General features: G+C 38.1%; 1 protein-coding gene and 1 pseudogene across 42 annotated transcripts in view; one reads left to right on the plus strand and one right to left on the minus strand.

Annotated features, from left to right (window-relative positions):
- Positions 1–26266, minus strand: part of SLMAP (sarcolemma associated protein) — a 171629-nt gene that overhangs the window by 100935 nt on the left and 44428 nt on the right. The gene's annotated exons all lie outside the window — the stretch shown is intronic.
- On the plus strand, positions 18404–24764 carry LOC123841094 (pyruvate dehydrogenase E1 component subunit alpha, mitochondrial-like; annotated as a pseudogene).

Genomic DNA, 26266 nt, shown 5'->3' on the forward strand with positions numbered 1-26266 from the left:
TTGAGGGACTTGAAGAGAACATCAAAACAGTCATGAGGTATTCACTGGACAGTGTGATGGCCAATTTGAGAGGAGAAGTTGAAAATGGAAAAGGTTTAGCCCAATCCAATAACAAGTGAGCATGAGTTAAGTTCTGAAAAAGACTGGAGCGGTATGAGCCATATAAATTCTTAAAATCAACCTACCAATAAAAACTGCCTTCCAAGATAGGGCTACACAGTGAGGGAAGTTGATGTGGAACCAAAATTGAGCAAGGCAAGGACAACAGAGACAAAGAAAAGATCCAGATAAAAATGGAGAAGGGGAAAGGAAGCCATCATTTTTTGAATATTTTACAAAAACAACAGGAGAGGGAGCTCTGTGACATTAGAAAAGTTCTCCTAAACTATGACCCCCTTCTAAAAGTTCAGGAAAACAAATTTCACATAAAAATGAGCAACAAAAAAATATCAAAGTCCCATCCCATACAGTTATTTTAAGAAAAATGAGACAAAGAACAGAATAACATCCCTACAGATAATGAATGGCAAACCTTGAAAGGAGATCAAAATTACTTTATTTCAAAACAAGCTAAGAGACATTAAGAAAATAATTCAAGACATGAAAAAGACATAAAAAGAAATATAAATCACAATTACAAAACTCCAGAAAAGGTGAAAGAACTATAGAAAAGAAAAAGAATCATTTCAGAAATGAACATAAAATTTGGACACAAGTGACTAACTATAACAAATAATCCATTAAGAGAAATAAAAGGTGAAAAGGAAGAAATTTTTAAAAATCAAAAAGAAATGAAGAAAGTGACATCAGCAAAATGGCAGAGTAGGCAGCTCCGAGCTCCCATCCCCCTTCAGAAACATTAAAAAACAAGTAGAAACTGTCAGAACCAACTTTGTTAGAATTAGAACTCTGGAAAACAGTCTTACAGCAACCAACTTAACACTGAATCAGGAAAAAGGCAATTTAAAAATGGTAGGACATCTTTGTGGCATTATTTACTCTTATCCCATCCCTTTCCCCAGTACAACAGAAGTCTTACACTTACATTCCTAGTGTGGGACCCTGGTACCTGGTTCCAGAGAGAGCACAGTAGACCTAAATTAAAAATTATCTTTTCTATCTGTTCTCACTTGACTGGGGCTACCTAAAGGACTGACGCAATGCCCTTAACTCTGTTCAGCCTAACTTGCAATTCACCCAAGTTGGAAAAGTAGAGACTGGCTGAAAAGTGGAATTTATCCCAAGTGGTTCAACATAAGAAAGTCAATCAATGTATCATACCACATTAATAGAAAGAAAGACAAAACCCCACACAATCATGTCAACTGATGCAGAAAAGGCACATGACAAAAACCAACACCCTTTTATGATTAAAAAAAAAAAACTCAGAAAGCTAGGATTAGAAAGGAACTTCCGAACATGATAAAGGAAATCCCACAGCTAACCCAATATTCAATGGTGAAAGAGTGAAAGCTTTCTTCCTAAGATGAGGAACATGAGGAACATGAGGAAAGGTGAAAGCCTGCTTTCACCACTGCTATGCAATGCTGTACTGGAAGTTCTAGCCAGACACAAGAAAAAGAAACAAAAGGCATCCAAATTGGAAGGGAAGAAGTAAACTATGTCTATTCACAGATGACATGATTCTATACATGGAAAAATCCCACAGAACCCACAAGAAAGCTACTAGAGCTAATAAATTCAGCAAAGTTGCAGCTTACAAGACAAACACACAAAAACCAGTTGTGTTTCTACACATCAGCAATGAACAATCCAGGAAGGAAATCAAGAAAGAAATTCCATTTATAAGAGCACCTAAATAAAGCACCTAGGAATAAATTTAACTAAAGAGGTAAAAGACTTATACATTGAAAACTACAAAATATTAAAGAAATAGAAAGACATCCCATGTTCATGGATTGAAAAACTTAATATTGTTAAGGTGTCAATATTAACCAAAGTGATCTACAGATTTAATGCAACCCCTATTAAAATTCAAATCAGCCTTTTTGCAGAAGTGGAAAAGTCAATCCTCAGATTCATATGGAATTGCAAGGGACTCTGAATAGGCAAAACAATCTTGAAAAAGAAGAACAAAGTTGGAGGATCCACACTTTCTGAATTCAAAACCTACTACAAAACTATGGTAATCAAAGCAGTGTGGTATAGGCGTAAGTACAGGCATACTTAAGTAAAAGTAAAACTAAGAGTCTAGAAATAAAACTGTACATCTACATCCAACTGAATTTCAACAAAGGTGCCAAGACCATCCAATGGGAAAAGAACAGTCTCTTCAATAAATGGACCTGGGACAACTGGATAACCACATACAAAAAAATAAAATTACTTTATCCCATATACAAAAATTAACTCAAAAATGGATCAAAGACTTAAATATAAGAGCTAAACCATTAAATTATTTTTATCCTTTATTTCTTCAAACAAATTTTTCTGTTCCATTCTCTCCCTCTCTTTGCCTTCTGGTAGTTCCATAATGTGCATGTTGGTACATTTGATGATGTCCCTTAGGTACTGTTTATTTTTCTTCATCTTTTTCTTTCTAGTTCTCAGACAGGGTATTTCAATGGCCCTATCTTCAAGTTTTTTGTTTTTTTTTTTAAGATTTTATTTATTTGACAGAGAGAGAGACAGCGAGAGAGGGAACACAAGCAGGAAGACTGGGAGAGGGAGAAGCAGGCTCTCTGCCGAGCAGGGAGTCCAATGAGGGGCTCGATCCCAGGACCCTGGGATCATGACCTGAGCTGAAGGCAGATGCTTAACGACTAAGCCACCCAGATGCCTAACGACTGAGCCACCCAGATGCCCCTATCTTCAAGTTTTTTGATTCTTTCTTTTGCCTGCTCAGATTTGCCACCAAACCTCCCACTGATTTTTATTTCAGCTATTATACGATTTATAATTTCTATTTATATTCCCCACTCTTTTACACATTGTTTCCCTGATTTCCTTTAGTTCTTTGTCCATTCTGCATTCTGAACACATTTAAAGTAGTTAAACTCTTTGTCTATTAAGTACATTGTCTGAGCTTCTTCAGGGATTTCTTTTTTCTTCTGTGAATGGGCCATAATTTCTATTTCTTCATATGTTTTGTAATTTTTGCTGAGAATTGGACATTTTAAATATTGTAATGTGGTAATTCTAGAAATTAGGTTCTCTCTTCTAGGGATTGCTATTATTTGATAAAGGATACAGTTGTCTGTTTAGTGACTTCCAACCTTTTTTTTTTTTTTTTTGCGAAGTCTATATTCCTTGGTTGTGTGTTATCATGGAAGTCTCTGTTCTGTTATTTCTGTGGTCAGCCAGAGTCCTGACAGAGATTTCCTTAAATGCCAGGATTCAATCAGAAAAAAAGGGTATTTCGTCTCTTTAAATTCCCTTGGTAGATGCCAGGGAAGCCACTTTAGCCTGTGAGGTCTGGAACAATGGCCAGTCTCTGTGCTGGCCCCTCAGCAATCAAAAGAAGCAGTCAAAACATACAACCGTGATTTCTGAAGGGCAAGGAAGTCACATCAGGAACCATGGGCCACCCTACCACCAGCTGCCTGCCACAAGGCTGGGGGATAGAAAATGGTAGTCACTGCACAAAACACCAAAATTCTCAGAAATTTACCATCTTTTTTCTTCATTAAGCACTCCACTGGATGCTGCAAGTGCTTGACTAGACTGAAGAATTCTAAAATAATTGCTTTGGACAGTTCAAGCTAGCTTAATAGCTGCAAGCTAGCTTAATAGCTGTCTTGGTGAGAGAACCAATTTTTGGAGCTCCCTTCTCTGCCATTTTCCATGACCTCACCCCCATTAGCTCCATTTCAATCTATTAACTTTTTCTAGGGCCAAGTCAAACAAATCCTTAATCTATAATAATAGCTACTATTTACTGACTGCCTGCTATGTGCAGGTACTTCTGATCCTTACAACAATCCTACTAAGTAGATATTAGCATCTCCATTTTATAGAGTAAGAAACTGAGGCTCAGGTATATTAAGTAGCTTGCCATGGTCTCACAGCAATTGCAGATTTGACATTCTTATTCCTTTAAAACATCCACGCTGTCTTCCTCCTCTCCTACTTAGATTAAACACTCTCTGGTCTTTGAGTACAAACTTATGAAATATCACTTTGTTTATGAAGTTTTCCTGAAGAAATTAGAATAATAAGAATTTATTATTATTTATTATTATTATAAATGTCAACTCTAACTTCACCATTAAGGCAAATCATTTACTTGACACCTGTCTTGGAAAGATTGCAAATCCATAAAATCAAATGCAGAGCACCTCTACACTGAGAATAAGAGGGTATGAATTAAGTACTAAAATCCTGAGAGGCTGCTGAAAAGAACAGTTAGGCACAGTTAGTTGGTAAGAAGGCACTTACAAGTGAGGGTGGTGATCTGAATGAAAGGCAAGGAAAAGGGGAGGTGGAGGAGGAACAGGTATTACAGCACATTTATATATAGTTAATGCCCAGCCCCAAAGTGTAACAAAATCAAACAAAGTAAGAAGTGGGGAAATGCAAGATCAAGTGAAGCTGTAAGAGAGGGCCTTCCACACTGTACTAAGGAGTTGAGGTTTCTTTTCTTTTTTAAAGATTTTATTTATTCATTTGAGACACAGAGATAGAGAGAGAGAGAGAGAGCATGAGCAGTGGGAGAGGCAGAGGGAGAGGGAGAAGCAGACTCCCGGCTGAGCCAGGAGCCCGATGTGGGGCTCGATCCCAGGACCCTGGGATCATGACCTGAGCTGAAGGCAGACGCTTAACCATCTGAGCCACCCAGGCACCCCGGAGTTGAGGTTTCTTAAGAGAAGCCACTACTAAAGGATTTGATGCAAATATTGTTTTAGGGAGATTATTATTATTTTTTTTAAGATTTTATTTATTTATTTGACAGAGAGACAGCGAGAGAGGGAACACAAGCAGGGGGAGTGGGAGAGGGAGAAGCAGGCTTCCCACTGAGCAGGGCACCTGATGCGGGGCTCAATCCCAGGACCCCGGGATCATGACCTGAGCCGAAGGTAGTCGCTTAACGACTGAGCCACCCAGGCGCCCCAGGGAGATTATTCTAACAGCTCTGATAACCTAGCAGCTGTGTGTAGGATGATTTGTAGTGGGAGTAACTAGAAATAGGGAGATCCATGACTTATACATTTTTTTTTTTTGCCACCAACAATTTAGTTATTTCTTAGAATACATAATGGATGTTATATATGAATTTGTTTATATATTTTATATATTTTTTTGTTTATATAACCTTCTTGGCTTCCTGACTAGCAAAGAACCACATGTTTCAGTGGCTGAAATTTTTAAGTTGTGCCACTGAAGGGGGAAATATAAAGTTTTATTCATACGCTATAGGAAAACACATAGAAAAGTGGCAAAATGTTCTCCACCAAAATGAAATCTCACATGTAAACTAGAATGAACTTCTCCACGGGCACCTGGGTGGCTTAGTCGTTGCGCATCAGCCTTTGGCTCAGGTCATGATCCCAGGGTCCTGGGATCGAGCCCCGCTTCAGGCTCCCTACTCCACGGGAAGCCTGCTTCTCCCTCTCCCACTCTCCCTGCTTGTGTTCCCTCTCTCACTGTGTCTCTCTCTGTCAAATAAATAAAATCTTAAAAAAAAAAAAAAATAGAATGAAGTTGTCCCAACCCAAACGTCTTGCAAATGTTATGAACTTGCCAAGATATCTTTCATCTCCAAGTGGTATTCCAGGCACATTCATTGTACAATAATTTCTTCTTATGGAGACAGCTCACAAAAGAGAAAGAAGAAAAAATATTTCTATCTCTCTACATAGGAACAGAGGTAAGATTATGAAGAACAAACAGAGAAGGTAGGAAAGAAAAATTTTTTAAAATTTAATGAGAACATTACAAAACATACAAAATAAAGCTAGAATGACTACATCCTTCTTAAATATGCAAACTGATGATCCTTCACTGAGAATTCAGGACAAAGTAAATTAGATTTCTGAAGCTCAGGAAGATACAAAATAAATATATCATCATATTAGTTCTGAGAGGTGAGGCTTTAAAGCCTACAACAAATTCTAATCCAAAGGAGATTAACCTATTTCCCACATCCCAAAACTGATAGGTTGACAAGCAAATCCTGATTATTTTCTCCTCTCATGGTATGTTAATCCCAGCAAGATGCATTCAACTTTGTCTTTGAGGCTCCTACTTCTGGTAATTGGTATTAAAGAACAGATACTTATCCCAAACTCAATTTTTTAGACCCTAAGGAGCCTCCAATTACCTAAAAAAAAAAAATCAAATTCTTTATTTCAATATTTAAAATAAGTGGGTATTGGGGCATCTGGGTGGCGCAGCTGGTTAAGCGTCGACTCTTGGTTTCAGCTCAGGTCACGGTCTCAGGGTCATGAGATTGAGCCCCACATCGGGCTCCCCACTCAGCACAGTCTGTTTGTCCCTCTCCCTCCCTCTCTGCCCCTTCCCCCACTCATGCTAGCTCTTTCTCTCTCTTTCTAAAATAAATAAATGAAATCTTTTAAAATATAAAATAAGTAGGTATTTATAAAAAATACCATGGGGGTGCCTGGGTGGCTCAGTCGGTTTAGCATCTGCCTTCAGTTCAGGTCCTGATCCCAGGGTCCTGGGATTGAGCCCCACATCCTCACATCCTCTGGCTCCCTGCTCAGCTGGGAGTCTGCTTCTCCCTTACCTTTGCCCCTCCCCCAACTTGTGCTCGCTCTATCTCAAATAAATAAATCTTAAAACAAAAACAAAAACATGTATTTTAGCATAGTAGAGAAAGAACAAGGGAATATTGTGGTATTTTAAATACACAATACTCTGATTATATTTTATGTCATTATTTTCCTCACAAAATGTTACCTTAAATCACCCTGAGATCAGCTGAAACAACAAAATAATTGCACCTCCACTCTTTATCTCTGATAGTTAAAAACCTCACGCATAGAATAACAGCCTTGTTTGCCACAAAAGTAAACCACTGTGATCACATTTGTGGGAAATACTGAACAAGGTCACTAGGTTTAAAGGATGTAGGCTTATATTATTTAATAATGCACACAATAGGCTCAGTCTAAGGACAGCTGACATTAATGTATATAGTCATAAGAGGTGGGGGAGAGGAAGAAACTAAAAAAAAAAAGTTTCCATTAAAGACTGGCAAAATTGGAAAATACAGGAATCTAGATCTTACTTTAAAAAAAAATATATATATATATATAACTACCCACACATAAAACACTTTATTTGGCAAACAAATTCAATGGAAATGTTGAAAGATAAAATAACACATCTACCCCCCAAAAGAACATTCATAGCTTTTTATTTCGATTTTTATTTTTATTTAAAGATTTCACTTATTTTTTTTGTCAGAGAGAGAGAGAGAGCACAAGCAGGGGGAGTGGCAGGCAGAGGGAGAAGCAGGCTCCTTCTGCTTCTCAGGACTTAGGACTTCTGCAGGACTCAATCCCAGGACCCAGGATCATGACCTGAGCCAAAGGCAGATACTTAACTGACTGAGCCACCCAGGCACCCCCATTTATAGCTTTTTAAAATGCTTAATAAGGTAATGAAAAGAACCACGATGGCCTTTTCCATCCTTTAGACACAGCCACTCAGACTGGCATATAATCTTTTTTAAAGATTTTATTTTTAAGTAATCTCTACACCCAACATGGGGTTCAAACTCACAACCCCAGTATCAAAAGTCGCATGTTCTTCCAACTGAGCAGGTGCCCTGGCATATAATTATAACGTTCAGAACACCTTGGTCTTTAGTCATGTCTCTTCATTTTTTTTTAAAGATTTAATTTATTTGAGACAGAGAGTGCAGAGAGAGAAAGCGCACACACACACACACACGAGGGGCAGAAGGAGAGGGAGAAGCAGACTCCCCACAGAGCAGGGAGGCTGATGTGGGGCTCCATCCCAAGATGGTGGGATCATGACCTGAGCAGAAGGCAGACACGTAACCAGCTGAGCCACCCAGACGCCCCTTGTCTCTTCATTTTTAGTGATAATTAATTCTTCCAGAGATTTATCGCCTCAAGGTTTTGACAAGTCACACATTCGCAGCTGAGTTCTTTAAAAATTATAATAATTCTACTTGGAAAGAGAAAAGAAAACAAAGTCGCTAACTAAGGATTAAGTGAATAAATAGAAATAAGAACAATGTAATTTATGGAACAATCATTTTGACTAAGATGGGAAATAATATTGGGACCGAAGAAAATAAACCCCTTACAGGGTTGAGTATAACCCAGAGGCTCTAGTTTGTCTGCTGTCACATGACTCAGATGTTGAAACTCCATCTACTCCCAATATCCCTCATGACATCCATGCTCCTGGAAATGGGTAGGTAATGCCCCAGTTAAGAGTTATTAATTCTTGGGGCGCCTGGGTGGCTCAGTTGGTTAAGACTGCCTTCGGCTCAGGTCATGATCCTGGAGTCCCGGGATCGAGTCCCGCATCGGGCTCCCTGCTCAGCAGGGAGCCTGCTTCTGCCTCTGACCCTCCCCCCTCTCATGTGCTCTCTCTCTCTCATTCTCTCTGTCTCTCATGAATAAATAAATAAAATCTTTAAAAAAAAAAAGAGTTATTAATTCTTTTTTTATTTTGAACTGAAATTTAGCATCACATTCAAATTCTACCTCCATTTATGACTTAAACACAGGGCCTAAAATGTTTTTCCCTAGGAAACTTTTAGGGCCAAAGTGAAGTTTACTTTGAAAAGGATCATTGATTTCTTTCACTACCATGAATGGTAACATGCTTATACTCAGAATTCAGCTATATAGAAATCTCAACTACAGAGCAAAGCCAAACAAAGAAGAGTTCACTGTTCAATAGTGTCAAAAGGAGACCACATAATATACAATAATCACAAGTTTTTGAGTGCTTACCATGTGCTTGGATAAACTACTTCTTATGCATTCTTTCACTTAATCTTTACAATCTTATAGAGATACATGTTTTATTATCCCTGTACTACAGATAAATTAGAACTAAGAGAGGTTAAGTAACTTGCCAAAGGGCCTCCCAAGCTAATAGCTGGGAGAGATGTACATTTTAAACTCTTTGACCTCACCCATTCAGCTATGTACTTACGTTTGACTGGTAATTTCATATCCACTATCTAATATTTCTCCCAATCACCCTGTGAAATAAGAATGCTTCTGATCATTTTATAGATCAGCAAATCAAGGCTGACACACAAGCCAAGTGACCTATCTATACTTATAGTGGAGAAAATAAAACAGCAATTAGGTTTTATGATACCAAATCGTGACAGGTAAACTTTTAAAATTTCTTTAAAAAATGCATTTGCTACCTATTGTCACTCACTTAACAAACAATCCTAATAAATTGTGTTTCCTAGCTTCTGTGTCCATGGGAGATTAAAGAGAACAAGCATTTGCTTATACCAGGGACTATGCTAGGCACTTTACACACATTACCTCATCAAAACTTCAGAACACTATGATATAAGCAGTATCCCACATGATCAGACAGGATCAGGAGTTAAATCATATGCCCAAGGATTACACAGAAAGTAAGAACAGCAAATAAGTTCTATTAGACTCCTCATCACTATGGCAAATTCTGTGAAGATCAGGATCAGTGGTATCCCTTTTTCTCAGTGATATCCCTAGACATTAACAAAATGCCTGCTGAATAAATACCAAATAGTATTTTTTAAAGATTTATTTATTCATTTTGAGAGAGACAGAGCACGAGCAGGAGAGGCAGAGGGAGAGGGAGAGAATCTCAAGCTGACCCTGCGCTGAGCATGGAGCCTGACACAGGGCTTGATGTAGGGATCGATCTCATGACCCTGAGATCAGGACCTCAACAGAAACCAAGAGTCAGAGGCTCAACTAACTGCGCCATCCATGTGCCCCAACACCAAATTGTATTTTAAATAAATATTTCATGAATGTAATATTTATACCCCAGATTCATTCCATCATTTACCCACCATTTCCTGAGCACCTCTGGACAAGAATTCAGCCATCAGCCTACTAATAATAGAGTAAATGTGACTATCAGAAGCCACTTAGAGCAAATACAAAACAGTAGAAATAACAAATACTATTAGTAACAATAAATAATACCAATAACCCCGTAAGACATCTAATATGTCACCAATTCCTACGAATTGTGATTCAGAACAATCTCTCAATTCCACCCTGCCTTTTCCTTCTCATTACCGTCCCTCTAACCCAGGCCCATAACCTGAGCCCATAAGATGAGGACTGTGATTCTACACTCTCCATCCTTCACACTGATGCTAGAGTAATTTCCTAAAATGCAAACTTGATCACTTTGTTTCCCTTTATAAAAGGGCTGTTGACCCTCTACTGTCTTCAAAATCAAATCCAAGAGCTGTTATAACTTTCAAAATGACATCAATCACTCTATCCAACCTGATCTTCCACTCTCCCTAAAATTATCATCCATTCCAGGGGCGCCTGGCTGGCTTAGTTGGTAGAGCATGTGACATTTGATCTGAGAGTAGTGAGTTCAAGCCCCACATGGGATGTGGAGCCTACTTAAAAAAAAAAAAGTATTATCTATTCCAGCCTTGCTTAACTACTAGCAATTCCCCACACAAGCGCTAAGCCTCTGTGTGTTTGCTTATGCTGTTCTTGGACCTGAAGAGCCCTTGCTTCCACCCACCCACACTCTTCACTTGTTAAAAGCCTCCTTTTCTTTCTGAAGCCCAGTTTAAACACTTTAACAAATAAGATTTTGCTCAGATAACATTTCTCACTAAATAAACACCTAAATTAGAGACTCGAGGCTTTATTCTAAGTTAAGCAGCTAACTCCCAAACCTTCATGTCCAAATCACACTTGGAATAGCACTATTATCCCATCTTTTCTAATCTATAACATTCATTGCCTGTCAGAAAGTTCCCACAGGCACAAGTCACAAATGATTTTTTTAAATGTAGAACAAATACATTAAATAACTCATACTTTACAATGGAAGCTAAAAAGTTTTGATTTACATAGGATAGGCCAAACTGTATTACATCCAAATAACAACATGCTATAGAAAACAGAGCATACGTGAAAGATTTGAATTCCACCTCTATCATTTTTTAACTTACTGTGTGACCTTCAGTATTACTTAGTGTTACTTAACCTTTCTGAGCCACCCTTTAGTTATAAAAAGGTGCTTATAAAAAGTCTCCATTTATAAAGTGAGGATAATATCAGTACCTAGCTCAGAGTGTTTGCTAAGTGTTATGCTAAGTATGTAAAGCACTAAACACAGTATTTGTACACACTAAACAAATGGGAGGGAAAAAAATATACATATAAAACATTGTCAACCAACCAGATCAGTTCTGATAATTATAGATTAATATACCACATTAAATCATATTTAAGCTATAAAAAATAAACAAATGGCAGCTATTACTATTAAATCCACAGCAGATACATAAATATGTAGTCAATTTTTACTTTCTTTAGTCAAAGGAACTGATGCAAGACCTTCCTTTATTAGTTAAAGTTCTTAAAAATAAAGTTCTTTGTCAATTAATTAAATAGTAAACAGCTGATAGAGATATAAATAGATCAGTAACAGCTGAACTCTAACACATACAGGTGTTAAAAATAGAATGCCATTGCCCCCATTACATGTGACTATTACCATAAATAACCACAACCTGTGCACAGAAGGAAAGCAGCTAAATCTTTGTCTCACAGCGTAAACTAAAAACATTTTATGAAAAATGTAAAACACATATCATAATATGGATCAGGGAATTCCCTAATCAAAATTAAATCAAAAGGAAAATACTACTCTCAGGTATATGTAAATAAACTTAGAAAATATTACATAGATTAGCAATCTACATACAATTCAACTAACATTGTGAATTAACTTATGAATAAGTTAAGCCACAAGATATTTAGCAGATGTCATAATTCCATTTCTAAACAAGAGCCCTACTATACTCTTGGCTCTGAGTCACAGGCTGGAAACACAGTCAAGTCATAGAATAATGCAAATAGAAGGCTGTAACTCACTCAGTTCAAAACTCAAAATGCCACTTGGACACCCTTTAAACTACCCGGGTGGAGAGGTCTCTCCATTACACCCTCCTATACTATTTGAATTTTCTGTTTAAAAAGGGGGAGGGGTTGCCTGGGTGGCTCAGTCAGTTGAGCGTCTGACTCTTGATCTCAGGGTCGTGCGATTGAGCCCCACATCCTGCTCTGTGCTCAGTCAGGAGTCTGCTTGGGATTCTCTCTCCCTCTCCCTGCAACCACCAGCATTCTCTCTCTAAAATAAATAAATAAAAATCTCTTTAAAAAATAAAATAAAAAGAGAGAGAGACATGTATGGGAAGGGGTAAATAAGCATGTTTAACTCCAAAACTCTCAAAAGACCTAAAAGCTCAGGAAGATGGGCAATTAACAGAGTGGTCAATATCAGTTTGGCAAAAATTAAAACTAGTGTTATGCTTGGCTCGGGCAAGAATGTGGAGAAACAGCAGTCTCACATACTGGGCATGAGAATATAAACTGCTACAACATTTTTGGAAAATGATTCAGCAATACCTATGAAGATTTTTAATGCTTATACTCTTTGAGTAATTCCACATCCAGAAATAAAACCTATAGAAACATTGAAATATTCACACATACACACATGTACAATGGCAAATGCATAAGCATGTTCACTAAGCAAGGTTTAATAGAAGTTAAAAACTGGAAATAGCTAACACCTAACCAAACTACATTATGCTGATCTGACGAAATATCAGACATCACAATCAAAATATCACAATCACCAAAAAATGAGGTAGAGTTATTGGTACTGAAATTAAAATATATCATGATGTACAGTGATCCCTTTTTACAAAAATGATATATACTTTTACAAAAAGAATGAATAGATTCTAATGGTAATACACCATTAGAAAACAAAAATCTGAAAGAATGTATATAAAATGTTCATAGTGCTTATCTCAACAAAAAGAACCCTAAATAAACTTTAAAATTAAGAAAGATATAAAATTTTATTAAATAAGTCTAGCAAATTTTCAATTCCACATTATAGTCATTTAGGGGAAGAGAGTGAAAGGAAGATAAAAAGAAGAAGAAAAAACCAGAGATACACAACTACATGACAGAAAAACATACAAAAACAGAATCTGCTAGAAAGAAAAGAATTAAACAATCAAGGGAGATCAAAGAGGAAAGAAGTTCAATAAATTCAAAAGGGTTAGTAAACTAGTCATATCTTGCACACGTGAAGAACAGACTTCGGAGGTAAAATCACTGACTTTTGAACTGTATTTAAGAGTTTTTGCAGCTCACTTCCTTTTTGTTCTTTCATATTATAGGATTCAATTCTGAATGGAACAGCTTCAGCAACCCACCAGAATTCTTTACCTGGGGTAATTCAAACTAAGAGACTTGGTAAAACTATGGTCTTCAGGATTCCTGCCCTTAAAATAAAAGTGTTGTAAAGCTGAAAAAGCGTAACATTAACCTTTTACACAACACAGCACATTTGTACAATTTGTAACTATACAATGAAATGCAATTTGTACAGCACAAGATTTCCTGACAGATCGGGTGTACAATATGAAAGAGAGGAGTCAAGAGCAATACCAAAGTTTTTAACTCAAGCAACTTAGAAGGATGCAGTTGCCTCTATATGAGTTGGAAGGGCTGAAGGTGAGAGGTTTTGTTTTTTGTTTCTTGTTTTTGCTTTTTGTTGTTGTTGCTGTTTTTTAAAGATCTTATTTATTTATTTGACAGAGAGAGATACAGCGACAGAGGGAACACAAGCAAGGGTAATGGGAGAGGGAGAGGCAGGCTTCCCGTAGAGCAGGAAGCCCGATGCAGGGCTTGATCCCAGGACCCCGGGATATGACCTGAGCCGAAGGCAGATGCTTAATGACTGAGCTACTCAGGCACCCCATTGTTTTTGTTTTTTTACTGATGTTGAAGGAGGGGTTAGGACTTTGGCTTTGGACATACTAAATTTGAGGTATCTGTTAGACATTAGGTGGAAATGTCAAAAAACAGTTGGATATGAGCTTACAGCTCGGGAAAGAAGTCTGGGCTTGAGATAAAAATTTGACTGTCATTAGCAAATACAAAGAATTTAAAGTCGAGAGACAGGATGAAATCACCAAGACAGCAAGAAGACAGACAAGAAGATCAAGGACAGAGCTTTGGAGCAGTCTAAAATTTACAGGTCAGGGAGAAAAAGACCAAGCAAAATAAATTTAAAAGTTGGCCAGAGACCTATAACCACTAAGGAAATTGAAGCCGTCATCAAAAATCTCCCAAAAAACAAAAGCCCAGGGCCAGATGGCTTCCTAGGGGAATTCTACCAAACATTTCAAGAAGAATTAATACCTATTCTTCTGAAACTGTTCCAAAAATGGAAGTTCCAGAAATGGAAGGAAAACTTCCAAACTCATTTTATGAGGCCACCATTATCTTATCCCCCAACCAGACAAAGACCCCATCAAAAAGGAGAATTACAGACCAATATCCTTGATGAACATGGATGCAAAAATTCTCACCAAAATACTAGCTAATAGGATCCAACAGTACATTAAAAGGATTATTCACAGGGCGCCTGGGTGGCTCAGTTGTTAAGCGTCTGCCTTCGGCTCAGGTCATGATCCCGGAGTCCTGGGCTCGAGCCCCGCATCAGGCTCCCTGCTCGGAAGGAAGCCTGCTTCACCCTCTCTCACTCCCCCTGCTTGTGTTCCCTCTCTCACTGTGTCTCTCTCTATCAAATAAATAAAATCTTAAAAAAAAATAAATAAATAATAAAAAAATAAAAGGATTATTCACCACGACCAAGTGGGATTTATCCCTGGGCTGCAAGGTTGGTTCAACATCCGCAAATCAATCAACGTGATACATTAACAAAAGAAAAAACAAGAATCATATGATCCTCTCAATAGATGCAGAAAAAGCATTTGACAAAGTACAGCATCCTTTCTTGATCAAAACTCTTCAGAGTATAGGCACAGAGGGTACATACCTCAATATCATAAAAGCCATCTATGAAAAACCTACAGCAAATATCATTCTCAATGGGGAAAAACTGAGAGCTTTCCCCCTAAGGTCAGGAATGTGGCAGGGATGTCCACTATCACCACTGCTATTCAACATAGTATTAGAAGACCTAGCCACAGCAATCAGACAACAAAAAGAAATCAAAGGCACCCAAATCGGCAAAGAAGAAGTCAAATTCTCATTCTTTGCAGATGATATGATATTTTATGTGGAAAACCCAAAAGACTCCACCCCAAAACTGCTAGAACTCATACAGGAATTCAGTAAAGTGGCAGGATATAAAATCAATGCACAGAAATCAGTGGCATTCCTATACACCAACAACAAGACAGAAGAAAGAGAAATTAAGGAATCAATCCCATTTACAATTGCACCCAAAACATAAGATACCTAGGAATAAATCTAACCAAAGAGGCAAAGGATCTGTACTCAGAAAACTATAAAATACTCATGAAAGAAATTGAGGAAGACACAAAGAAATGGAAAAACATTCCATGCTCAAGGACTGGAAGAACAAATATTGTGAAGATGTCAATGCTACCTAGAGCAATCTACACATTCAATGCAATCCCCATCAAAATACCATCCACTTTTTTCAAAGAAATGGAACAAATAATCCTAAAATTTGTATGGAACCAGAAAAGACCCCGCATAGCCAGAGGAATGTTGAAAAAGAAAAGCAAAGCTGGCAGAATCACGATTCCGGACTTCCAGCTCTATTACAAAGCTGTCATCATCAAGACAGCATGGTACTGGCACAAAAACAGACACATAGATCAATGGAACAGAATAGAGAGCCCAGAAATGGACCCTCAACTCTATGGTCAACTAATCTTCGACAAAGCAGGAAAGAATGTCCAATGAAAAAAAGACAGTCTCTTCAACAAATGGTGTTGGGAAAATTGGATAGCCACATGCAGAAGAATGAAACTGGACCATTTCCTTACACCACACACAAAAACAGACTCCAAATGGTTGAAAGACCTAAATGTGAGACAGGAGTCCATCAAAATCCTAAAGGAAAACACAGGCAGCAACCTCTTCAACCTTAGCCACAGCAACTTCTTCCTAGAAACATCGCCAAAGGCAAGGAAAGCAAGGGCAAAAATGAACTATTGGGACTTCATCAAGATAAAAAGCTTTGCACCAGCAAAGGAAACAGTCAACAAAACCAAAAGACAACAGACAGAATGGGAGAAGATATTTGCAAATGACATATCAGATAAAGGGCTAGTACCCAAAATCTATAAAGAACTTATCAAACTCAACACCCAAAGAACAAAGAATCCAATCAAGAAATGGGCAGAAGACATGAACAGACATTTTTCCAAAGAAGACATCCAAATGGCCAACAGACACATGAAAAGGTGCTCAACATCGCTTGGCATCAGGGAAATACAAATTGAAACCTCAATGAGATACCACCTCACACCAGTCAGAATGGCTAAAATTAAGTCAGGAAACGACAGATGTTGGCGGGGATGCGGAGAAAGGGGAACCCTCCTACACTGCTGGTGGGAATGCAAGCTGGTGCAGCCACTCTGGAAAACAGTATGGAGGTTCCTCAAAAAGTTGAAAATAGAGCTACCATACGATCCAGCAATTGCACTACTGGGTATTTACCCCAAAGATACAAAAGTAGGGATCCGAAAGGGTACGTGCACCCCGATGTTTATAGCAGCAATGTCCACAATAGCCAAACTGTGGAAAGAGCCAAGATGTCCATCGACAGATGAATCGATAAAGAAGATGTGGTATATATATACAATGGAATATTATGCAGCCATCAAAAGGAATGAGATCTTGCCATTTGCAACGACGTGGATGGAACTGGAGGGTGTTATGCTGAGCGAAATAAGTCAATCAGAGAAAGACATGTATCATATGACCTCACTGATATAAGGAATTATTAATTTCAGGAAACAAACTGAGGGTTGCTGGAGTAGGGGGTGGGGTGGGAGGGATGGGGTGGCTGGGTAATAGACACTGGGGAGGGTATGTGCTATGGTGAGTGCTGTGAATTGTGCAAGACTGTTGAATCACAGATCTATACCTCTGAAACAAATAATGTAATATATGTTAAGGAAAAAAAAAAGAAGAAGATAGCAGGAGGGGAAGAATGAAGGGGGGGAAATCGGAGGGGGAAACGAACCATGAGAGACGATGGACTCTGAAAAACAAACTGAGGGTTCTAGAGGGGAGGGGTGTGGGAGGATGGGTTAGTCCGGTGATGGTATTAAAGAGGGCACGTTCTGCATGGAGCACTGGGTGTTATGCACAAACAATGAATCATGGAATACTACATCAAAAACTAATGATGTAATGTATGGTGATTAACATAATAAAAAGTTGGCCAGTGAAACATGAGAAGAACCAAGGGAAAGTGGTATGTCCCCAAAACTATGTGAATATTGTTTTCCAAGAATATGGGAGAAATCAACTATGTCAAATAATACTGGAAAATCAAGTAAGATAAAAAAACACAAAAACTGACCTCTGGAAAAGCAACCTGGAAGCCACTAATGACCTTGACAAGAACTATATGGAAGTAGCAGTGAATGAAAGCTTGACCGGAAAGAGGCACCTGGGTGGCTCAGTAGGTTAAATGTCTGACTCTTGAGTTCAGCTCAGGTCATGATCTCAGGGTTGTGAGATGGAGTCCCATACTGGGCTCCATGCTGGGCGTGGAGCCTGCTTAAGATTCTCTCTTTCTCCCTCTGCCCCTCCCCCACCTCTCTCTGTCTCTCTTTCCGTCTCTTAAAAAAAAAGGAAAGAAAGCCAGACCAGGATGATTCAAGAGAAAATAAATGAGAGGAATGAGAAACCACACATATAGACAAATCCTTTAAAAAGTTTTGCTCTAGGGATGCCTAGCTAGCTCAGATGGTTAAGTATCTGACTTTGGCTCAGGTCATGATCTCTGGGTCCTGGGATGGAGCTCCACGTCAGACTCCCTCCTCGGTGGGGAGTCTGCTTCTCCCTCTTCCCCTGCCCTCCCCTCTGCTCGTGCTCTCTCTCTTTCTCAAATGAATAAATAAACTCTAAAAAAAAAAAAAAAAAAGAAGTTTTGCTCTAAAGGGAAGCAAAGAAATGAGCATACACAGCCAAGAAAACCATCAACAAAAAAGGCAACCTATTGAATAAGAGAAAATATTTGCAAATCATTTATCTAATAAGGAATAAATATCCAAAATATATAAAGAACTCATCCAACACAAGACAAAAAAAAAAAGAAACAATCTGATTAAAAAATGGACAGAGGATCTCAACAGACATTTTTCCAAAGAAGACATATAGATGTCTAACAGGTACATGACAAGATGCTCAACATCACCAATCATCAGGGAAATATAAATCAAAACCACAATGAGGTATCACTTCATACCGTTGGAATGGCTGTTATCAAAAAGACAAGAAATAAAGTGTTGGCAAGGATGCAGAGACAACAGATCCCTGTGCACTACTGGTGGGAATGTGAATTGGTGCAGCCACTATGGAAAATGGTATGGAGGTTCCTCAAAAAAACTTAAAATATAACTACCATATGATCCAGGAATTCCACTTCTGGGTATTTACCTGAGGAAAACGAAAACACTAACTCAAAAAGATACATGTGCCCCCATGTTCACTGCAGCATTATTTACAATAGCCAAGATATGGAGACAACCTAAGTGTCCACTGATGGATGAATAGATAAGAAAATGTGATACACACACACACACACACCATGGAATATTATTCAGCCATTAAAAGAATGAAATCTTGCCATTGGTGATAACGTAAACTGACCTTATTTCACTTATGCTAAGTGAAATAAATCAGAGAAAGACAGATACTATACGATCTCACTTACATGTGGGATCTAAAAACAAAACAAAAAAAACCAAGCTCATAGAGAGAACAGACGGGTGGTTGCTAGAGGCAGGGGTTGGGGGTCAGGAGAAATGGATGAAGGGTGTCAAAACATACAAAATTCTCGTTATAAAATAAATATGTCACAGGGATGTAATGTACAGCATAGTGACTATTGTATATGTGAATGTTGCTACAAGAGATCTTAAGAGTTCTTATCACAAGAAAAAAATTCTCTAACTATGTATGATGATCGATGTTAACTAGACTTACTGTGGTGATTACTTCCCAATATATACAAACACTGACTCATCATGTTGCATACCTGAAACTAATATAACATTGTGTATCAACTATACCTCAATAAAAAAAAAATTTTTATAAAAAAAATGAGCAATAGCTAGAAGGGAAAGTGAAGTCAAGATAATTTTTTCTTTAAATAAGAGAAAAATCACAGTTTCATATACTAACAAATAATAATCCAGTAGAGAGGAAGGACACTTGGAAGGGCACCCTGAAGATTCAGAAGTGACTTCCTAAAGGAGCTGTCCATCCTGAGTCATGAAGGCGGAGTAAGAGTGAGTCAAGATGAGTAGAGAAGGGACTGAAACACAGTGAGCAGAGAGAGGTAAGAAACAACACGGGGTGGGGGGAGTCTGAGGAGGGGGCCTGGCATGTGAAATACAGGACTGAGGCTGGAGAGGTAAACAGTCACCAAGCCTTTTAAGACATATATAGCAGACCAACTTTTATTGTATAAGGGACTTGCCACTATAGGGATTAGGAAGGAAAGTACTGGGATCAAACTGACATTGCACACGGGGAGGGGATGGCTTGAGGGGTACTAGACTGAAGGCAGGGAGGCCAGTTATGAGGCTACTAAAATAAAGAAATAATAATGTTCTAAACTAGGGCAGCATTAGTAGTAAAAGGGGTTTAGTGACAGAACCTATGGGCTCAGTGTTGAAGGCAGCAGTGCCTAGTGTGGGTTACTGGGCAGATGATAATGCCATTATCTATATTTGGAAATACGTGGGGGGGGGTGAGTGAATGATTCATTTCAGTTTAGGGTCTATTGTTTTTGGAGTCTCCATAGGATATCCAAGTGAGTAAACGTAAGCAGGCAGAAGATAGAAAACTTGGACCTTCTGGCTCAAGATATCTGAAAGGCATCAGCATTTGAGTGGTTATTAAAATTATTGTGATGTATGAGATGATCCAAAAGTAACAATTACAGGGAAAACAATGACTGAACTTTTAGGAACACAAGCATTTAAGGAGAAATTAATGAAGAAAATGCTTGAAGGAATATCAAATAGGACAGTCAGAAAGATATAAGAAAAATCAGGGAAAGAAACATCCAAGAGGCTAGGGAAATATACCTCTCCCAATGTAACAAGAGACGCTATAAGTGACCTAAATAAGCTGGCAGAAACCAGAGATCAAGAAGTCACATCACATAACAGTCTGAACTTTTTGATTCTGTTGCATTAATTTTTCAAAAATTAATAGAACCTACAGGGCCTTCTCTTCCTGATATCCTTAAGTAGCCAAGCCAATTTGAGTGGAAATGCCTAAAGAGACTAAACACAGCTACACCACTACCTACAGGAAGAGACTATTCCAGTTGTAGTAGAAGAGTATTTATGGTTGCTCTATATACAGAAAATCGGTAATATATTTCTTTTTTTTTTTAAAGATTTTATTTATTTGACAGAGAGAGACACAGCGAGAGAGGGAACACAAGCAGGGGGAGTGGCAGAGGGAGAAGCAGGCTTCCCGCGGAGCAGGGAGCCTGATGTGGGGCTCGATCCCAGGACCCTGGGATCATGACCTGAGCCGAAGGCAGCCGCTTAACTGACTGAGCCACCCAGGCGCCCCGGTAATATATTTCTTAATAAACCAAAATCACTGTCAAGCATTAATAAAATGATTAAGATTTTTTTTTGCTTTTTATCATTCCTAACTTCTTGATTGTTACACATTACCTATGACTTCACATAAGCTCAACCAACAATGTAAAAATCTTACAGCCTTATATAACAAGGAAAAGTATTTATAAGCATAGATGACATAGAAACCTATAATGTTAGTAATTAGGGAAAAATATTATCAATGCAATAAATAAACTTACCACAAATGGAAAGAATTTTTGATGTTGGAAGAAAAAAGGTAACTTGAAAGATGCAGGGGGAAAATAAATAGAGCAAGGGTCAATTTCCATTTCTTGATTTTATCACTTTTAGGTAGATAATTTGTCAAACTAAAAAATCACATATTGTTGGATAACTGTACTATAGTGTACTAACTGGGAGTGAGACAAGTGTTTGGTCCCACCCATACAGAAGAACTCCACAAGGAACTTAAAAAAAAAATCAACAGGAAGCATATTTTCATATGAGAGCCTAAAGCAAAATCAGTAAAATTAAGAAAGAACGTGATAAATTTACTCCAAATGGGAAAGTTTATAGCATTTTCTCTTGCAGTGGGGTGGGGAACTCCCAAGGCGTGAGTCATTGGATTAAAGAACAACTGGATCCAGGATTTAGCCAAAGCTGTAAAAGCAGGATTCAGACTACAGCAGAGCAAACATGCGCTCTCTGGGCCAGAAAGACAAAAAGCTGAGTTGGGTTAGTGCCTCCAGAGTTGGAATGAGTCCCAGACACAGAGTGGAGAGGAAAGCACAACCGGACTCAACTTCAGCACATGGGGAAAATCTGCGGCTGTTTTCTTATCTTTTGATTTATTCCCTCCCTTAGTAATTTACTATTAAAAACTTTTAATTACATTCAAGGAAGCTAAAATGAAAGTTAACTCAAAATCTTACGATTCCAAAGATCTGGACAGGCTTTCCATGTTGCTTTGCACATGAACTAGATCAACGTACGAAGCAACATCACTACCATAATCTTTCTAGCACTATCAATTTTGCTAACTTAATATAATCTATTTGTACAATACTTATTTCTGTGATCACCAGCAAGAATGAATGTTTATTTGCTACATATATTTATCTTGAATGAATGTACTGCTTGTTTCATTGGCCTGTTTATCTACAATAGTCTTACTTAATGGCCTCCTTTTACGTTAAAGAGTATTTTATGTGTTACATATTTTCTCTCATAATGAATGCAAATAATGTCCCATTTCCATTTTTCTCATTTTTCATGGAGCCAAAGTTTTCAATGTTTATTTTGACGCCCACTGATTTTATTTGCCTTCACTTGGCTTTAGGTTCTGATAGTTGCTCATCTACCAAAAAATCCTGAAGTGGTTTCCATTATTACACAGTCATACTATATGTCTTGAACTTTTCACTTGCCCATGCCAATCATTCCACTTTAATTCTTTTATATAACTGTGTTTCTTCTCAAATCTAGTGCTACTATCCTTTTGAAAAAACATTTTTGTGGCTGAGTAATGATGTGAAATTTAAAGGGTTCCTAGGTATCTACCCAAGAGAAATGAAAGACACAGAGAAATGTATACAAATGTTCCTAGTAGCATTGTTTATAATAATCAAAAGTTGGAAACAAACCAAATACCTATCAACTACTGAATAAATAAGATATATCAAAAACTAATGATGTACTGTATGGTGACTAACATAGTAAAATTTTAAAAAATTAACATAATACAAAAATGAACTATTGATATATTCTACAACATAGATGAACCTCAAAAACATAATGCTAAGTGAAAGAAGACATTCACAAAGGATTGCATATGACTGCGTTTATCTGATATTTCTAGAGTATGCAAATTGTTTACAGAGATAGAAAGCATATCAGTGGTTGCCTAAAGCTGGGTGTGGGATCAAGGACTGAATGCAAATGGGCCAAAGGGAAATTTTTGGGTGATGAAAATGTTTTACAGATGGATTATGGTGATGGTTGCAAAACTATAGATCTACTAAAAATCTTTAACTTCAGGTAGACTCAACTTACATTTACAATGGCAGAATTTTATGGAGTGTAAATCATACTTTAATAAGGCTGTTTTTGAAAAGCCAATGAACAAAGGAAGGATAAGAAGAATAAATATATACACACACATATTAAATAACCTTGAAATATAAAAATTTAAGGGATTCAATTTGTTACTGATAAAAGTAGCAGTAAGTATCTTAAATAATAAATATTCAGTGTTTCCAAGAGTGACATAAGAGAAACATTTTCACAAGCTGATCATGGGAGTATAAACTGGCACAACCTGTCTGGAAAGCAGTTTGGCAAAATATACAAGGAAGCTCTTAATATGTGCCTTTCTTCTTTTTTTTAAGATTTTATTTATTTATTTGAAAGAAAGAGAGAGAGAGCAAGCACATGAGAAGGGGGTAGGGGCAGGGGGAGAGGGAGAAGCGATGCGGGGCTCAATCCCCGGGCCCCAGGATCATGACCCAAGCTGAAGGCAGATGCTTAACCAACTGAGCCACCCAGGCACCCCTTAAAATGTGCCTTTTGATTTACTTCTAAAAATTCAGTCTAAAGAAAAAATATGAATAAAGATCTAAGTATAAAGATATTCAGCAAAGCAAAATTTATAATAGTTTCAAAAACTTGAAACTATGTAGTTACACAGTTATTCACCAGAGGAAGAATGGTTAAGAAAATTACAGCCCATTCATGAATATTGTACACCCTTAAAAAAATATTTGTGGTCCTATGGCCCAGTGTAGAGAAGCACATCATCACCACCACTGCAGCTACCACCACAGCCTGCACTCAAGAGGAAGATGCTCTAAGAGGAAGATACTCACTATTTCCTGCCTGGCACGGCTAGCAGAGTGCTTGCTAGTGGCATATCCTATAACTTTGCAAATGATGCTACATTTGAAATCAAGAAATGTGACCTTCATGGGTTAAAAGAGGGCCCTCCTATCACAACAGTGCTCGGCAGGGAAAAGGGAGTCAAATAGTACAGAATGATACGGACTGTCTGCCAAGAGCATTAACAGAACATTATTCCTGGTTTTTGTCACTTGTAAAATGTCAGGAAGGTTGTGGGGAACTTGAGATTGGATAAATATCACGGACCATCTCATCTCAGCCTTACTGGGCTCACTGCTTTAACTTTACTTGTGGACCTTCTGTCCCAGAAATCTATAGAGTTTATAGGACAAAGAGAAGGTTGTACTAAAGAAAAGGAAGAATCAAGGCACACGTACACCAAGAACTGCTACTGGGGCAATGGCATCGTCAGAGATCTGGTCCCCCTGGTTGCTGGTATTGGTCTGGCCTATAATCACAATGGAAAAGAGGAGTTCTGCTTGACTTTATATCTGAAAATTACGATATGGCAGTTTTGTGGAAATCACCATTTATTTTCATCTGTAAGAATAACCGCTATGGAATGGGAGCATCTGCTGAGAGAGCAGCAGCCAGCACTGATTACTACAAGAGAGACAATTTTATTCCTGGGGTAAGAGCAGATGGAATGTATGTTCTATGTGTCCAGGAAGCAACAAAGATTGCAGCTGCCTATTACAGATCTGTAAAGGGGGCCATGCTGATGGAGCTGCAGACTCACCACTATCAAGGACACAGTATGAGTGATCCTGGAGTCAGTTACCATACCCAAGAAGAAATTCAAGAGTGACCTCATTATGCTTCTCAAAGATAGAATAGTAGACAGCAATACTGTCAGTGTTGAAGAATTAAAGGAAACTGATGCTGAGGTGGGTAAAGAAACTGAAAATACAGTTCAGTTTGCAGCAGTGGATTATGAACCAATTTTAGAAGAATTAAGACATCTATCTACAGCAACAATCCACCTTTTAAATATTTATTTATTTATTTTTATTTGAGCGCGAGAGAGAGCACGGTGTGAGCACATAAGCGGGGGGAGGGGCAAACAGAGAGGGGGAGAGAGAGAGCGAGAGAGACTCTCAAGCAAACTCCACACTGAGTGTGGAGCCCGACTCGGGCTCAATCCCACAACCCTGAGATTATGACCTGAGCCAAAACCCAAGAGTCTGACACTTAACTGACTGAGCCACCCAGGCACCCCAACAATCCACCTGTCAAAGTTTATGGTGCAGGGGCGCCTGGGTGGCTCAGTCAGTTAAGCATCTGCCTTCAGCTCGGTCATGATCCCAGGGTCCTGGGACTGAGTTCCACATCAGGCTCCCTGCTCAGCAGGGAGTCTGCCTCTCCCTCTCCATCTGCTTCTCCCACTGCTCATGCTCTCTCTCTCTCTCTCAGATAAATAAATAAAAATCTTTAAAAAAAAATAAAGATTATGGTACAAATCAGTGAATCAAGTTTAAGGGGATCATTTAAAGGAAGACTGTAAATTTATCATTATGCCTTCAATGGAACATTCATGATCAACTTTAAGAAATTTTGTGGTCTCAACTTTAAAAGAAATAAAACCCATAAAACAAACAAAAATTTTATGAATGTTTATGCCATGCTATAAAATTAAGTTTAAAATTTTTGGGGAAAAATGTAATGGGTTCCAAAGGTCCAGTGGTGCAGTGAAAAGTACAACTTCTTTCCTATGTCCCACAGTTTTCCTAATTCCCCTCCACAGAAGAAAACAGGTTACCAGTCTCTTCTATATGAAAAAATGGATTTTTTAACTGAAACAAACCAACAAACACAAAAACACAGTTCAAAATGTTTAAAGGAAAAGTTCACAAATTCTTACATTCAGGAAGAGAAATATGGAGGGAGAAATATAAAAACTATGTAATTAACATGAACCAAGTAGCAGAAGTTACAAAAGTATACACTTGGGGAACTTGGAGGCATTGAGTTAAATCTCAGGAAGACAGAATAAGATACTCGACATGTAGGATGGGAATTCTCTCATATCTGTACTTAGACAAAGAATTCATCCTAAACTAAAATCCAATCCCTAAGGCAAAAAGAACTCTCCCCTCTTCCGTCAGTGAGTCACAAAGCTGTCTTGAACCGATTTTGTCTATCTAGACACAGCATGGGAATTCTCCTGCTATGGGAATTAGCTAGGTATGTTTTATAAACAAAAGTTATCATAATTAATCTGTTTTAAGTAACAAACTGTATCCCTCAAATGTGGAAGTCAAACTCTTGCCTTTTGTTTCCTGGCAATGTTACTCACTAATTTGTTCTCTAACACAGAAATAATGACCTCTGTAGTAGGGCTGCCTACTACAGCTACAACCCTGCAGAGAAGGGGAGAGCTTCTAAAGATCTAAGAATAAATGTATTAAAATACAACTTTCATTCTTATCCCCAGTATGGAAAAAATGTAATCATCTTCATTATGACTGCCATTATAAACTGAGGTACCATACAGTGACTTGCTCACAAAAATTTCCAAAGCAATAGACTAGCTGAGTCACT

This window comes from Mirounga angustirostris, unplaced genomic scaffold (assembly GCF_029215605.1).
Source record: "Mirounga angustirostris isolate CCGP_5_RB_7025 unplaced genomic scaffold, mMirAng1.0.hap1 SCAF_1, whole genome shotgun sequence".
In the NCBI taxonomy this organism is placed as follows: Eukaryota; Metazoa; Chordata; class Mammalia; order Carnivora; family Phocidae; genus Mirounga; species Mirounga angustirostris.